Source organism: Delphinus delphis, chromosome 5, assembly GCF_949987515.2.
Source record: "Delphinus delphis chromosome 5, mDelDel1.2, whole genome shotgun sequence".
NCBI classification, from domain to species: Eukaryota; Metazoa; Chordata; class Mammalia; order Artiodactyla; family Delphinidae; genus Delphinus; species Delphinus delphis.
This window is the reverse complement of record NC_082687.1, coordinates 67,854,382-67,868,164: the sequence shown is the minus strand read 5'-3', so window position 1 is coordinate 67,868,164 and position 13,783 is coordinate 67,854,382. Positions and strand designations below refer to the sequence as shown.

At 40.7% G+C, this 13,783-nt stretch overlaps 1 long non-coding RNA gene across 2 annotated transcripts in view; it reads left to right on the top strand.

The window, feature by feature from the left end:
• Positions 1-12,961, top strand: part of LOC132425984 (uncharacterized) — a 48,092-nt gene extending 35,131 nt beyond the window's left edge. The window contains exon 4 of one of the 2 annotated variants that reach the window (XR_011246483.1): positions 12,837-12,961. This is a non-coding gene — a long non-coding RNA (uncharacterized lncRNA). The remainder of the gene's footprint in view (positions 1-12,836) is intronic. The other variant, XR_011246482.1, reaches the window with a different exon arrangement.
• The last annotated feature ends 822 nt before the right edge of the window (positions 12,962-13,783 follow it).

Genomic DNA, 13,783 nt, shown 5'->3' with positions numbered 1-13,783 from the left:
TACTTAGATAACTCTCATGTATTAAGTAAATTAAATTTATAAATATAGTTATCTTTTTGTTCTCTTAAATATTACAATGCTGGTTAAATATTTCTTCAAGGTTTCTTTTGTTTTTCCACTTAAAATTAGAAGTCAAAAACCAATTATACCTTTCAAACTGAGTTCACAAGATAAGCCACCAGATTTTCTAATCTTCCATGTTCTCTAGCCCTTTAAATAACCTTGATTATTACAAAACTGATTCCAAAGGTGAATATAAAATTATGAGTTATATGGCTTTGATTTGCTTCTTCATCGCTATTCAATTCTAATCTTTTCCAGTGTTGAAAGGCATTTTCCCAAATACAGGAAAACAATTGTACCATCTTGGGTGGGTCCATATGACAGGATTAACCATTCCTGACTATGACATGGTTGGGATTTTGATCAGGGTACAGACCTTTGGGCTCCATGTATCACAAATGTTGGATCATTTTTGAAGATGGAGGTTTGAAACCCTATCTTGGGTTACATTTAATAAGTTTGTTTTCTGGCTATTTCTATTCTATACTCTATTTTTAAAATTGAGATATAATTTGCATATAACATTGTGTAAGTTTAAGGTATACAAAGTGTTGATTTGATACACTTACATATTGCAATGTGATTACCACTGGTAGCACTGGCTAACCTCTCTACCGTGTCACAGCATTACCATTTCTTTTTTGTTGTGGGAATAATTAAGATCTATATCCTGTCATTTTCTCCTCTTGTCTGATATATTAGTGCCTTCTCTTGTCTGGGTCTGGTCACCACTTAAAGACATTTTCATTTCTTATCTTCTGGTTCTCCCAGCATTATTCTGCTGTGGTGGCAAGATAGCAGGTGTGGGTACATGTGGGAGAAGGCCTTCCATCTCACCCTCTGGATACAACCGCAGGTGCAAAAAACACTTAGTGTGAATGAACAAATGCGTTTATAAGAGGAGCCAGGAGAAGCAAGAGTCAGCATCCCTCTCCCACTCTCACTTTCCTTTCTGCCGTTGTCACTGAAGGGATGTAAAATTTGTGCTAACCAGACAGGGGGCAGAAGAGAGTAAGGGGCTTGGGCTCTAAAAATACCTCTTGATGTACACCCCTGAAGGAGTTAGGAACTTGGCATGTGGCTTCAAACAGACTTGGATTTGAATCTTGCTTCCACAATTGAAGAAAAGCACGGAAAAGTTATCTGACCTCTCCGATCCTATTTTCTCAACTTTGAAGTCCCCAACTCATGGCATGATGGTTATAATCATTTGAAATTGTGTACTTAAAGCAGACAGCATTGTGCCCAGCACACAGTTCACTATAATTGCCAACTTATCGATTCATTTTTCCATCTCCATCTTGTTCAGTGTGCTGTCTCCGGCACTTAGCATAGAGCCTGGCGCCAGCACTTGTTGGATGGATGACTTCCTATCCATGACAATATTTGGGCCAGCTGCTAGAACTGTCAGTGTTGGATGCTACTTGTACCCGAGTGGCTTGCTTGGGCCATGCAGGGAGCATCGGTGCTGTATGAATGCTATGGTGATTGTTTTGTGTGATGTGTGTTTATGCTGTTGGATATCAGGGTAAAGCCACAGTCATGTATACAGAGTGAGGTCAGACCTGAAGGATAAGAGAGTTCATTGTGTCCTCAACTAGGTAAAAGGCCTCTATTGCAGAATTGGGTGGGAGAAGCGTAGGTGGGTAAGAGAACGGTGATCTTTCTTTCTCTTGGACTTGACCACAGAGGTGTCAAGATGACTGGGAAGAGATTGTGACAAAGTCTTTACATGACACCTTTCATATATGGCCACTTTCTGAGCCTTAGCCCTATCTTATTCTAATTGCCATCCGAGATAGCTACACTCTGACTCCAAAAGGCTGGGATTTCTTCTTTCTCCTGGCTCTTAACCGGTTACCAGGGATTCTCAATTTCATCACTATAGACGTTTTGGCCCAGATAATTCTTTGCCGCAAGGGGCTGTCCTGAGCATTGTAGGAGGGTTAGTAGGTACTGTGGCAGGGAGCAATGGAATGCTCTACTCATGAGATGCCAATAGCATCTCTACAATTGTGACAATAAAAAATGTCTGCAGACATTGCTGGATGTCCCCCAGGGAAGCCCGTTTGCAAACCACTGAACAAGACTGTTTCTTATGTTTTTTGTATTTACTTCCCTCATATGCCCTTTGGCACTTTGTAAAGTCTTCTTGAAAATTCTATCCTAACTGTGCTAAGGAGTAAGGAAACATATTTTGCATAAGCATAAACCAGGTCCTTAAAGGGGCAGACCGCGACAGCTACTGAGGTTGATGGTGGCAGTAAGAACCAAAGCAAAAGAATCTTAAGGGGAATTAATTGAAATTCAGTTTCCCATCTGGAACTTCTCTTTAAAGTGTTCGACACTAAGAAGGATGGTGGATTTGCTTATGTTGATTTTGGAATTTTTTCCACTCTGAGGCAGGTGCACATTTAAGAAGTTCTGAATAAATGTCATGTCCCTTTATGGAGGCCTAATTAGAGCTGGGTTTCATAGTTTTTAACTGGGAAGGGACAATACAAAGGGTAAAAGTTTAACGTGGCTGAAAGCCCAAGAAATAAATTTGCAAAGTGCTTTATGGCCTTTCCAGCTATATCAGAAATTAAGAGAGAATGACGGTGCCGTTTCCTGGTAGCCAAACATCTGGAAATGTTTTTCCCTTGTTTTCATGGGCACCATGGTTGACTCACAAGGGACTCTCCCTCTTGGCATCTTTTACATGGAGTGCTAGTTGCAACTTGTTGGCAGAGAAGATTGATGGATCCTTCAATTCCCCACACTTTCCTTGTCTTTTGAAACATTCCATCCAGGCCCCGAAATGCAATCCAGTGGAACAACACAATGGGGTGGCCGGCAAAGCAGGTGCAAAGTTTTGGAAGACATTCCAATACAGGTATCTCTGGGCAAATGACAAGTCAATAAATGTATGTCCTAGGGCTAATTTGCATTTTTTAAAACCTGAGATATTGTGGAATAGGTAGGGAACAGTTTGCATATTAAGTTGAGTTCAAGAGACATTATTAAATGATGCAAGGGATTGGGCTGGACATCGGACTAGACATGGGACAGGGCAGGGGAGTTTGGTCAGGCAGGATCGCTTTTGGAAACATCCTCAGGTTGTAAGGGAGTGAAGTCAGGCATGAAAATAACTGTGATACACTTTAATACCCTGTAGAGGCAAAAGGCTATGGGAGGGAGGAGGGGGGAGAGGCTACTTGTGATCCAGAAGGATGTGGGATGACCTCATGGAGGAGAAAGCATTTGAGCTCTGTAGGATTTTGACAGATGGAGTTAGATGGCTGTGGAAGGGCCCTGTAGCTGCAAGGAATGGAAGAGTACAAGCAAAGGAACGGAAATGTGAAAGAGCAGGACGTGTTCTGGGGCTCATGTATGGCTGGGTACTACTGGGGATACACAGGATGATCTTAGGTGGGCTGTGCAGGGCTGGCACTCAAGTAGTAAGAACCAACAGAGCACTGCTGCTCATTCATTGTCCCTTAAATGTTTCATATATAATCCCTAGGTACATGGGTACATTTTAAAATGTTAATCATTATATTCAACTGTGAATTCAAGAACTGCTGTATAATATAAATTTTTCTCTTAAAATACCTTTATTTAGGAAGAAAAAGTGAGTTAATTTAAAGAGAAAATTAAATAATAGAATAGGTGGATAAGCAAATCCTGAAGATGGCATGTGAATGACTGAAGTTTGGGAAACACTAGACCAGAGGCACAAGAGATCAGAGGCAGAGGACTGGTCAATAGCCATTGGATTGACCGTCTTTACAGTCAGCTAGATCATGACCAGTATTTGTGACCTGTGGCATAACAAGTGTGTAGTACTGAGCCCATCCAACATTTACATTTTTAACCTTTAACCTTTTTACTTTACTGTGCATGAAAAGCTCTATTCAACTTAAAGGGATTTCTAAAAAATCATATACAAAAGCTTGCTAAGCCTGTAATTCTACTTCTGTAAATATTTTGAGCATTTCCTTCTAGACTTCTCTCCACTTACCCATGCATATATTTGATAAAGTTGGGATCATACTTTGTAAACTGTTTTGTATCTTCTTTGGCCATCTATGATAGTTTCATGAGCATTATCCCACGTTACTCTATATTCCCTCAAAAAAGATTTTTTCCATTTGGAGGAATGTACCATGATTTAATCATTCCTAATGTTAGACTTTTAGGTTGTACCCAGTTGTTTGGACAGATAACAAAGTTGTTAGAAACAGTCTCTTTATGGCCATCGTCAAAAAAATGTACAAATAGGGGCTTCCCTGGTGGCGCAGTGGTTAAGAATCTGCCTGCCAATGCAGGGGACACGGGTTCGAGCCCTGGTCTGGGAGGATTCCCGCATGCCTTGGAGCACCTAAGCCCGTGCGCCACAGCTACTGAAGCCCGCGTGCCCAGAGCCCGTGCTCCACAACAAGAGAAGCCACCACAATGAGAGGCCACCGCAATGAGAGGCTCGTGCACCACAGTGAGGGGTGGCCCCTGCTCACCGCAACTAGAGAGAGCCCGCGCAGCAACAAAGATCCAACGCAGCCAAAAATAAATAAATTTATTAAAAAAAAAGTACAAATAATAAGTGCTGGCGAGGGTGTGGAGAAAAGGGAACCCTCCTACACTGCTGGTGGGAATGTAAATTCATAAAGCCACTGTGACGAACAGTATGGAGGTTTCTCAAAAAACTGAAAATAGAGCTACCATATGATCCTGCAGTCCCACTCCTGGGCATATATCTGGAAAAGACAAAAGTTCTAATTTAAAAAGATACATGCACCCCAGTGTTCACAGCAGTACTATTTACAATAGCCATGACATGGAAACAAACTAAGTGTCCATCAACAGATGAATGAATAAAGATGATGTGGTGTATATATATATATATATATATATATATATATATATATATATATATATATCACTCAGCCATAAAAAAGAATGAAATCTTGTCATTTGCAGCAACATGGATGGACCTAGAGATTATCATACTAAGTGTAGTAAGTCAGATAAAGAAAGACAAATATTATATGATATCACTTATATATGGAATCTAAAAAAATGATACAAATGAACTTATTCACAAAACAGAAACAGGCTCAAAGACATAGAAAACAAACTTATGGTTAACAAAGGGGAAAAGGCAGAGGAGGGATAAGTTGAGAATATGGGATTAACAGATGCATATTACTATATATAAAATAGATAAACAACAGGACCTACTGTCTAGCACAGGGAGCTATATTCAATATCTTGTAATAAAATATAATGGAAAAGAATCCCAAAAAAGAATATAGATATATACATATATATGTATAACTGAATCATTTTGCTGTACACCTGAAACTAACACAATATGGGAAATCAACTATACTTCAATAAAAAAGAAATAGCCTCTCCTTCTTAAAATGTACAATTAGAGTTTTTTTTAGTATAGTCACAAAATAGTCCAACCATCAACATTCATTCCACAACATTTACATCACCCCAGAAAAAGACCCCATAACCCATTAGTGGTCACTCCCATTTCCTCCCTCCCCCACACCAGCCCCTGGCAATCACAAATCTACATTCTGTCTCTATAGATTTACCTGTTCTGGACTCTTCATATAAATAGAATCATATAATACGTGGCCTTTTATGACCAGCTTCTTTCACTTAGTATAATGTTTTCAAGGTTCATCCACACTGTAGCATATATTAAGAAAGCATTAAAAATCCACTTATCTTCCTTATTTAAAACACAACAAAACTTCTAGTTAGCTTCTAACAGAAAGGTGTCTCCTCTCCTCTCCCCTCCTCTCCTTTTCTTTCCCCACTCCTCTTTCTCTCATTTATATTGTCTCTCTCTCTCTCTCTCTCTTATGAAAAATAATTGTCTGCCTGCTCTGGGTTCTCCTGATTTTAGCACATCTTAACTATGATGTCCTTCACCTCTTTCCCCTTTTCTGCTCCAGTCTCCATTTCTTCCAGGCTAATTTAAAGAAACAAGAAGGAACAACCTCTTTTTTTAGCTACAGCTTTCTCATCTGTATCTGCTGACTGATCATAAGGAAACTTACCTTATTCTGGGAATGATGGTAGAGGACTTCCTTTCCAGACAATGTTGTATGAAGAGCAGGCAAGCAGTATTTTGCAGCATTTTCTTAACCTAGAACATGCATTTACTCAGTGCATGGTACCATAGGGGATGCTCTGCGGCCTATGAAGGTGGGAAAACCAAAGACTTGCTTTAGGTAGCTTGTATTCTAAGAAGGGATCTAAGACGTTCTTGATAATTCTGCTTCATAGTCATCAACTGGACTACACTCCTTCATGGGTTGGACCCACGTTCTGGTTCCAGAACACCTGCAGTGCTTTGCACAAAGCAGCCCTTATTTTTGTTAGGATGTCTTAAAAGAGATACACATAAAGTGCTGAGAAAGGTCAGGTGAGGTAGGGGTTAATTCTGGCTGGAGAGACCTAAGTAGGCTTCATGGAGAAAACGGTTTCTGTGGAAGGCAGTGAAGGAGAAGTAGGAATCAGGCCTGTAGAGCTGGAAAGAGAATTCTAGGAAAAGAGGAAATGTGCAGAGGTGAAGTGGTGTGAGGCATGCAAAGGGAACCATGAGTCAAGTTAATGAGGAGTTAAGTTTGAAATAAACAAGAAGGGGGCGTCCCTGGTGGCGCGGTGGTTGAGAGTCCGCCTGCCGATGCAGGGGACACGGGTTCGTGCCCCGGTCCGGGAAGATCCCACATGCCTCGGAGCAGCTGGGCCCGTGAGCCATCGCCGCTGAGCCTGCGCGTCCGGAGCCTGTGCTCCGCAACGGGAGAGGCCACAGCAGTGAGAGGCCTGCGTACCGCAAAAAAAAAAAAAAAAAAAAAGAAGGAAGTTCAGAAGCTCACATCAGATGTCTCAAACTTCCAAGTAAGGAAAAAAGCAAGAATGTCTTCAAAACATGAAAGGAATGGGGGTGGAATTTGGGTCCAAAGGAGTGTGGAAAAGGGTCTGGCTGTAGGATGTGGGTTGGAAACTCAAATAGACACAAGACATGAGATCTTGAGGTGTTTGTGGGTCATACGTAGGTAGATATCTATGAATATTGAACCGTCTAGATTATAATTCAACCAGTATCTTAAATATATTGGTGCACATATTTTACATTTTAATAATTTACTTTCTATTAAAAATTAAAGTATAGCATACATTCATTTATTCATCATCTAGCAACAAATGTTACTAAACACTGTTTTAGACTCTGGGGACATAGCAGTGAACAAGATAGACAAGATTCCTGCCTTTTTGAACATTTACATTCTAGTGGGGAGTGGGGAGACAGCAAAAACAAAACAAAGCAAGTAACAGAAAGGTGTATAATAATAACAGAGACAAGCATAGTTAAACATCATTAATTCAAAACGATTTATTCAAAATAATACACAAACATTAAAAGGCTGTTTCCTAGCTAACTAATACCATTTCTTAATATAAATATTAGAAAATCCAAACATGGTTCATTTACGTGTATTTTCTCAAACACTTCATATGTCAAATTCACAGGGTTTTATTGTACCAAAGCAAAAAAGTTATTCAGCACAATATGAAAGGCAATTTGAAAATGTCTGGGACATTTCAACACAGGGTATATCTGTAATTAATATCCAGAAAATCATGCTAAGAGTTATAACATCTTGATAACAATAGATAACACTAAGTTTTTCCTCTTGAATGTATTTATGTACATATTTAGATGCATAAGATGCAAAGATACATAAGATACCATTCCTACTTTCAAAGAGCTCCTAGTCTGGAGGAGGAAAGAATCCATTAGAAAGCTAACAAAATACACTGTAAATAACTGGTCCAAGTCCCCCAAGGGAGGCAAGATGGGCCTTCCCTTGAACCTTCACTAACATCACAACCTGGCCTTGAAGGATTCGGGGAGGGGGTGGGAAAGGTCTGCTTAGGTAGAAAGAACTGCATTAACAAAGGTGAGGAAGAAGCAGGTGTAGAAAAAAGGAACTAATATTTATTGAGTTCTCAGCTCAACCTTAGGTACATAGTAGACACTCTCTAAATGTTTGTTTAGTGCCCAGGCATCTTTGTTGAAAAAGGATCATTAGAGCCATTTTGGAGATAAAGACACTGAGCGTCAGAGAGCTGAGATCATATTTCTAAAGTCACATAGCTAGAAGTTGGGAGATTTACTTATTGACCCCCAGGCTGTCTGCCTAACAAACTTCTGTTCTTTGCCCTGTCCAGATGGGTGGCTAAAGTCTAGGGTGTGTAGTGAGGGAGCAGAGTGGGCATTGTAGCCTGAGGGGAACTTAGACACACAAGTTGGGACTGGACTGCAGCCATCCCTAAATGACATTCTAAGGAATATATGCTGTTCCTAGTGGGAAGCCACCAAAGATCTTAAGGTATGAGAATAATGTCATCAGTCTTTATTTTAGGAACAAAGTAAGTGTGATAGAGTGGAAGTTAGGGGGTGGGAATGGGGACAGTGGCTATGAAAGTAGACTGATAGACAAGTTAAGAAACGCTATTGTACAGAGCTGATGAGGATGAGTAGATCTGAGACTGAACAGGGGCCGTGGAAATGGAGACCCAGGGGAAAGAGGCCTGGAAACATGTCACCACTATTCACTGACCAGACGGATCTGAGGGACGGGAAGGGATGCACGATGGTGCTGGGATATCCAGTTTCGGTTTGGATGATGTCATTAACTAAAACAGGGTAAATAAGAAAAGGAATGCAGTTGGTGGGCAGAAGATAATATTTTGGACATTTTGAGTAGAGCCATCCAACGAAAGATGTATAATGGACGGCAGGAAATATGAGATGAGCACAAAGGAGACTGGCTGGAACAAGAAAGTGTTGGAAACCACTGGTCTCTAAGAGACAGGGCCAGATGATGGGAGAGCCAAGGAGGGGTGTAGAAGGAGAAGAGAAGAGAGGAGAGGGGCAAGGCAGAGGAGGGGAAGTCAGCAATGGAGGCTAAGGAAGGAAGGCAGAGAGGTACCAGGATACCCAGAGAAGGCTTATGGAGGCCAAGGGAAGAGTCTGGGGGGAGATGGAGTTGGCTGATTGAAGGTTTTCAGTGACCTCACTGAGATCAGCTGCCAGAGAACGGATGGGGCAGAAGCCAGGGTGAGGAGTGAAGAGTGAGTGAATGATTAGGAAAAGACAGTACAGTCGATTCTTTCAGAGTTTCACAGCAATGAGACGAGAGACTGTATAACTTGAGGGGAGTACAGAGTAGAGAGAAATCTTAGTGTGGTCCTGTGGGAAGTTTGTGAAGTGGCATCTGCCTTCGTCAGTCACCAGAGGAGAAAAGTGGGTGAAGCACAGTTCTCTCTCTTCCACTCGTGGGCAATGCAGCTTTCCTAACATGGAGCGGAGAATCCAACTTAGTAGCAGCATCCTTTCTACCACTTTTAAAAGACCGGAGTATTGCAACATTGCTGTTCTTGGGGTATGTCCTACTGATCGCTTTATAATGATGTTCTCTTCGGGAGGGAGAAAGATAGGCCTGGACTTGTAGCAAAAGGCTGTAGCAGGTGGCCAAGTGCCTCAATTCTGAGCCAGGCTGCTGAGACTCAAAGCCCACCTCTGTCATTTGCTGTGCAACCTTAGTCAGTGGTTTAACCTCTCTGTGGCCCAGTTTCCTCATCTGAAAACAAGAGTAGTAATAGTGCTACAATAGTGATGGATTGTTGTGAGCATTACCTGAGTTAATAAGACAATATGAAGAACTTGGTATAATGCCTGGCATAGAGTCAGCCCCATGGAGGTATTAGCTGTTATTGTGAATAGTTACGCCAAGGATCTTGGGCATCAGTGTTGGAAAGGACCCTGGGGTTTAACTAACCATGACCTTTCCACCTGCCACCAGCCCGTGTTACTGCTATGATTGCTTTGTCTGTTCTTCACCAACATGAAATTCTTTTAATTTTGCATGAAACAGACCTGCAAATTAATATTTGCTTTTTCAAGATTAGAAGAGGCAGTTCTTAAGTAGAAAAACAATGGACTCTCCTGCAAGGTAATAAGGAAGAAGACACTCTTTAGGAGAAACTCATTTTGGTGTAGTAAAATTCTGAAGCACAGTGCTCATAACAGTATAACCAAATAAATAATTATAATACTGGGGATGGAGGGGTGTCTTCATGCAATTAATTATCTGGCTCTTTTGATTTATTTTAACTGTATAGGGAAGCTATGTTTATGCTTCACATCTTTCTTAAAACATTTGTCCTCTAAAATATTCCAAAGCACCAAAGTAAAACCTCTGGCCCCAGGCAGTATGCAAAAATAACCTTTTATTTTGTTGTTAGCTTTGATGGCAATGCAGTCTGTTATTTGGAATTGCTCTACTTCACTGTCCCCTGCTGGTCAAGGCCCAGGACAACCCACAGCTCCATGACCACACCGGTCAGCTTCAGATTTTGTGCTCCCCAAAGGCTGCAAAAAGATAGCCCAATTTCTTCTAATTAAGAAAATACCTTGCTATTTTAACTTACATCCTGGCCAAGTCCTGGTTTTGTGCGACCTGTAACTTATTCAGTTTGGGGGACCCTCTTTAAGATGAAAGAATAAAAAATTAGAAACACAAAATCAGATATGGAAGAGAATATCTGTTTTTGAATGAGAAAAGAAATAACAGGTTACAAATTTCAAAATGCTGACACCACATAATCCAGGAAACTAAAATATTTTTTATTAACTAGCTCTCTCACACACCTCCCTAACAATCTTTTTCCCTGCATTAAAAAATTCTTTGTCTCTTAGTAAAAAAACCAATTTTGTAATATTTTCTATGGTGGGAATAGAAAGATAATTCAGATTTTCCTTGACCATGGTTCATCAAATTTTTTTACTGTTGATAGTTGAGAAGAATTTCTTTCAACTTCACAATCCATTTGTAGTGTTGTGTGCATTTTAGGCTGGTGGTCAAATTTGGGGAAATTTCTATGATCCATGTATGAGATTTCAGGACATTTTCTAACTTTCTTGTATAATGTGTAATCTTGAGTACTCTTTGAAACTGATAGCACTTATTAACCAGTTTATCTCTATGTCCCCCTTGTAGTGGTATGATTTCTGTTATTTTTTTTTTTTTAGATGGCAGCACTTCATGTCAAATTGGCATGATATCTAAATATTGTTCCAATTAAAGGTATTTTCGCTTCCCTCCCTTAATGGGATCATCAAACAATCCAAAAACCTATTTATTACTTCTATTTGAAATTCGTCTCTTCCTCTTGATGAATTACTGCTTTTGGTATGATCTGAAATTTTTTGGTCACAATTTGCTTTTCAATGTCAGACTGATTTCTCTTGGTTTCATTCTTCATAGTAACCACTTTTGTTCCACTAATTTTTTAATCCGAATTTTCTTTCAAAATGGTAACTATGTGAGGTGATGGGTGTGTTAGCAAACTTTATTGTGAAAATCATTTCACAGTAGATATGTATATTACATCACCATGTTGTACACCTTAAATTTATACAGCTTGGTCGATTGTACCTCAATAACGTTGGAAAAAAATCTTTTCTTTCAGTTCTTTAATAAAATAAATGACAAATCAAATGATGTTTGTCACTTCTCATTTGTTTTACTGAAACTTTGGAAAACAACTTGCAAAACTGCAGCTGATACATTCCCCACCCTCCCCAATTTCTCCTCAGCAGGAACCATAACTGCCTGCAGTCACTCTAATGCCTTCGATATGAGGGAAATGTGATAGACACGAAGTTGGAGTGGAAAGGGACAGCTATCTAAAGCAACTGTGGTTAAAACATCTTACTTTTGAAAATTTTGTGTAAATGGATGATCACGTGAGCACAGTGCTGGGGCCCCTTGCAGGGGTCCTTAGCTGCATGGGGACTCTTCCACATCTCACTGTAATCCCTTCTGTTTCCAGGAGGTGCCAGAGTTTGGGGACAACTCTGTATTACTTATCGATTCCTTTCTGCTGTTCCTGTCCATGCAGAAAAGTGTTTTAATTTAGATCAGGTTGATGGAAAGTCAGTCTAAAAGAGAGAAAATTCAGAATTAGGAAATATTTTTAAATGTACATTAAAAAAAGTAGATCCACAATTATATTTGATGATTTCACCTCTCAATAATTGATAGAGCAAGTAGACAGTCAGTAAGGATATAGTAAACTTGAACAACATTGTGAATAAACTTGTCCTAATTGATATTTATAGAGCACTGCATACTTGAAAGTGTACATTTTAAGGCATGAACTAGAAATCAAGAGACTGGTCTAGTTTTGTCCGTGCAATAACTTGACCTTGGGTATGTCACTTACTCATTTGTAAAATGAGAGAACTGGGGGAGCTGCCTAACTAAATAACTGGATCCCTTGGGTTTCTAAGATCCCTTTTAATTCTAAAACTCCATGAACTTGATATACATATGGAACAGACACTAGGCTGATTGCATGAAGAAGGCAAATCAGACCTTTTTTTTTTTTTTTGCTGTACGCGGGCCTCTCACTGTTGTGGCCTCTCCCGTTGTGGAGCACAGGCTCCGGACGCACAGGCTCAGCGGCCATGGCTCACGGGCCCAGCCGCTCCGCGGCATGTGGGATCTTCCTGGGCTGGGGCATGAACCCACGTCCCCTGCATTGGCAGGCGGACTCTCAACCACTGCGCCACCAGGGAAGCCCCAGACCTTTTTTGTTATTTTATTTATTACTTTTTGGCATATGAAAATTTATTACTATTGTGCTTTCACCATCAAAATTTATGAGCTTGGTCTTTCCTTCTTGCCTTTGTATAGGGCCAAAAGAGAGATGTCGGCTACTTTGACAACCTTAAAGTGGACTCTAGGAATGTCAACAACAGCATGACCTTTGCGACCAAATCCAGCAACTGAAACGTCATCATTTTCCTCGATAAAATTCAAGCAACCATCATTGGGTACAAAGGCTGTGATTTTTTTTGCCATTCTTGATGAGCTGAACCATGACTTCCTGATGGTAGAAATTGGCTGTTTGGCTTCAACCATTACGTTTTCAAGTGCAATTCCCTTGGCGTGAGAAGCGCCTCCAAAAGGGTTGGGCTTCAGGGCTGTGTCAAAATGGGCTTTCTTGTTCTGTTTATCATGCCACTCCTGGTCTTTTCGGTGGCTACAGAGCTTCCTGACAGTACAGAAACCGCGACACTTGACCATCCTGCCGGCACCAAGGGTCTGAGTGAAAGAGATGCAGCACAGGAAGGAGCCACAAGCCACCTCGAGCCCAGACCTTTTTTTTTTTTTTTTTTGCGGTACGCGGGCCTCTCACTGTTGTGGCCTCTCCCGTTGCGGAGCACAGGCTCTGGACGCGCAGGCTCGGCGGCCATGGCTCACGGGCCCAGCCGCTCCGCGGCACGTGGGATCCTCCCGGACCGGGGCACGAAGCCGTGTCCCCTGCATCGGCAGGCGGACTCTCAACCACTGCACCACCAGGGAAGCCCGAGCCCAGACCTTTTTAAAAAAAAAAAAAAAAAAAAAAAAAAAGAACTTGCAATAATTACTTGTAATTAGTGTGATTATTTCTTGTGTGCTGTTAGGCTTGAAAACTTTGGTTTTAATAAATGGGCTAAGCGTTTGCTCTCTCTATATTATTATATATATTATATATTATTAATTGGCTTAGAATCCCACATTCTTCTGTTATAGTATACAATTTACTTACAGCCCAGTTCTATAGTGATTACCACTGATTTAATATTGTCAAATTAATA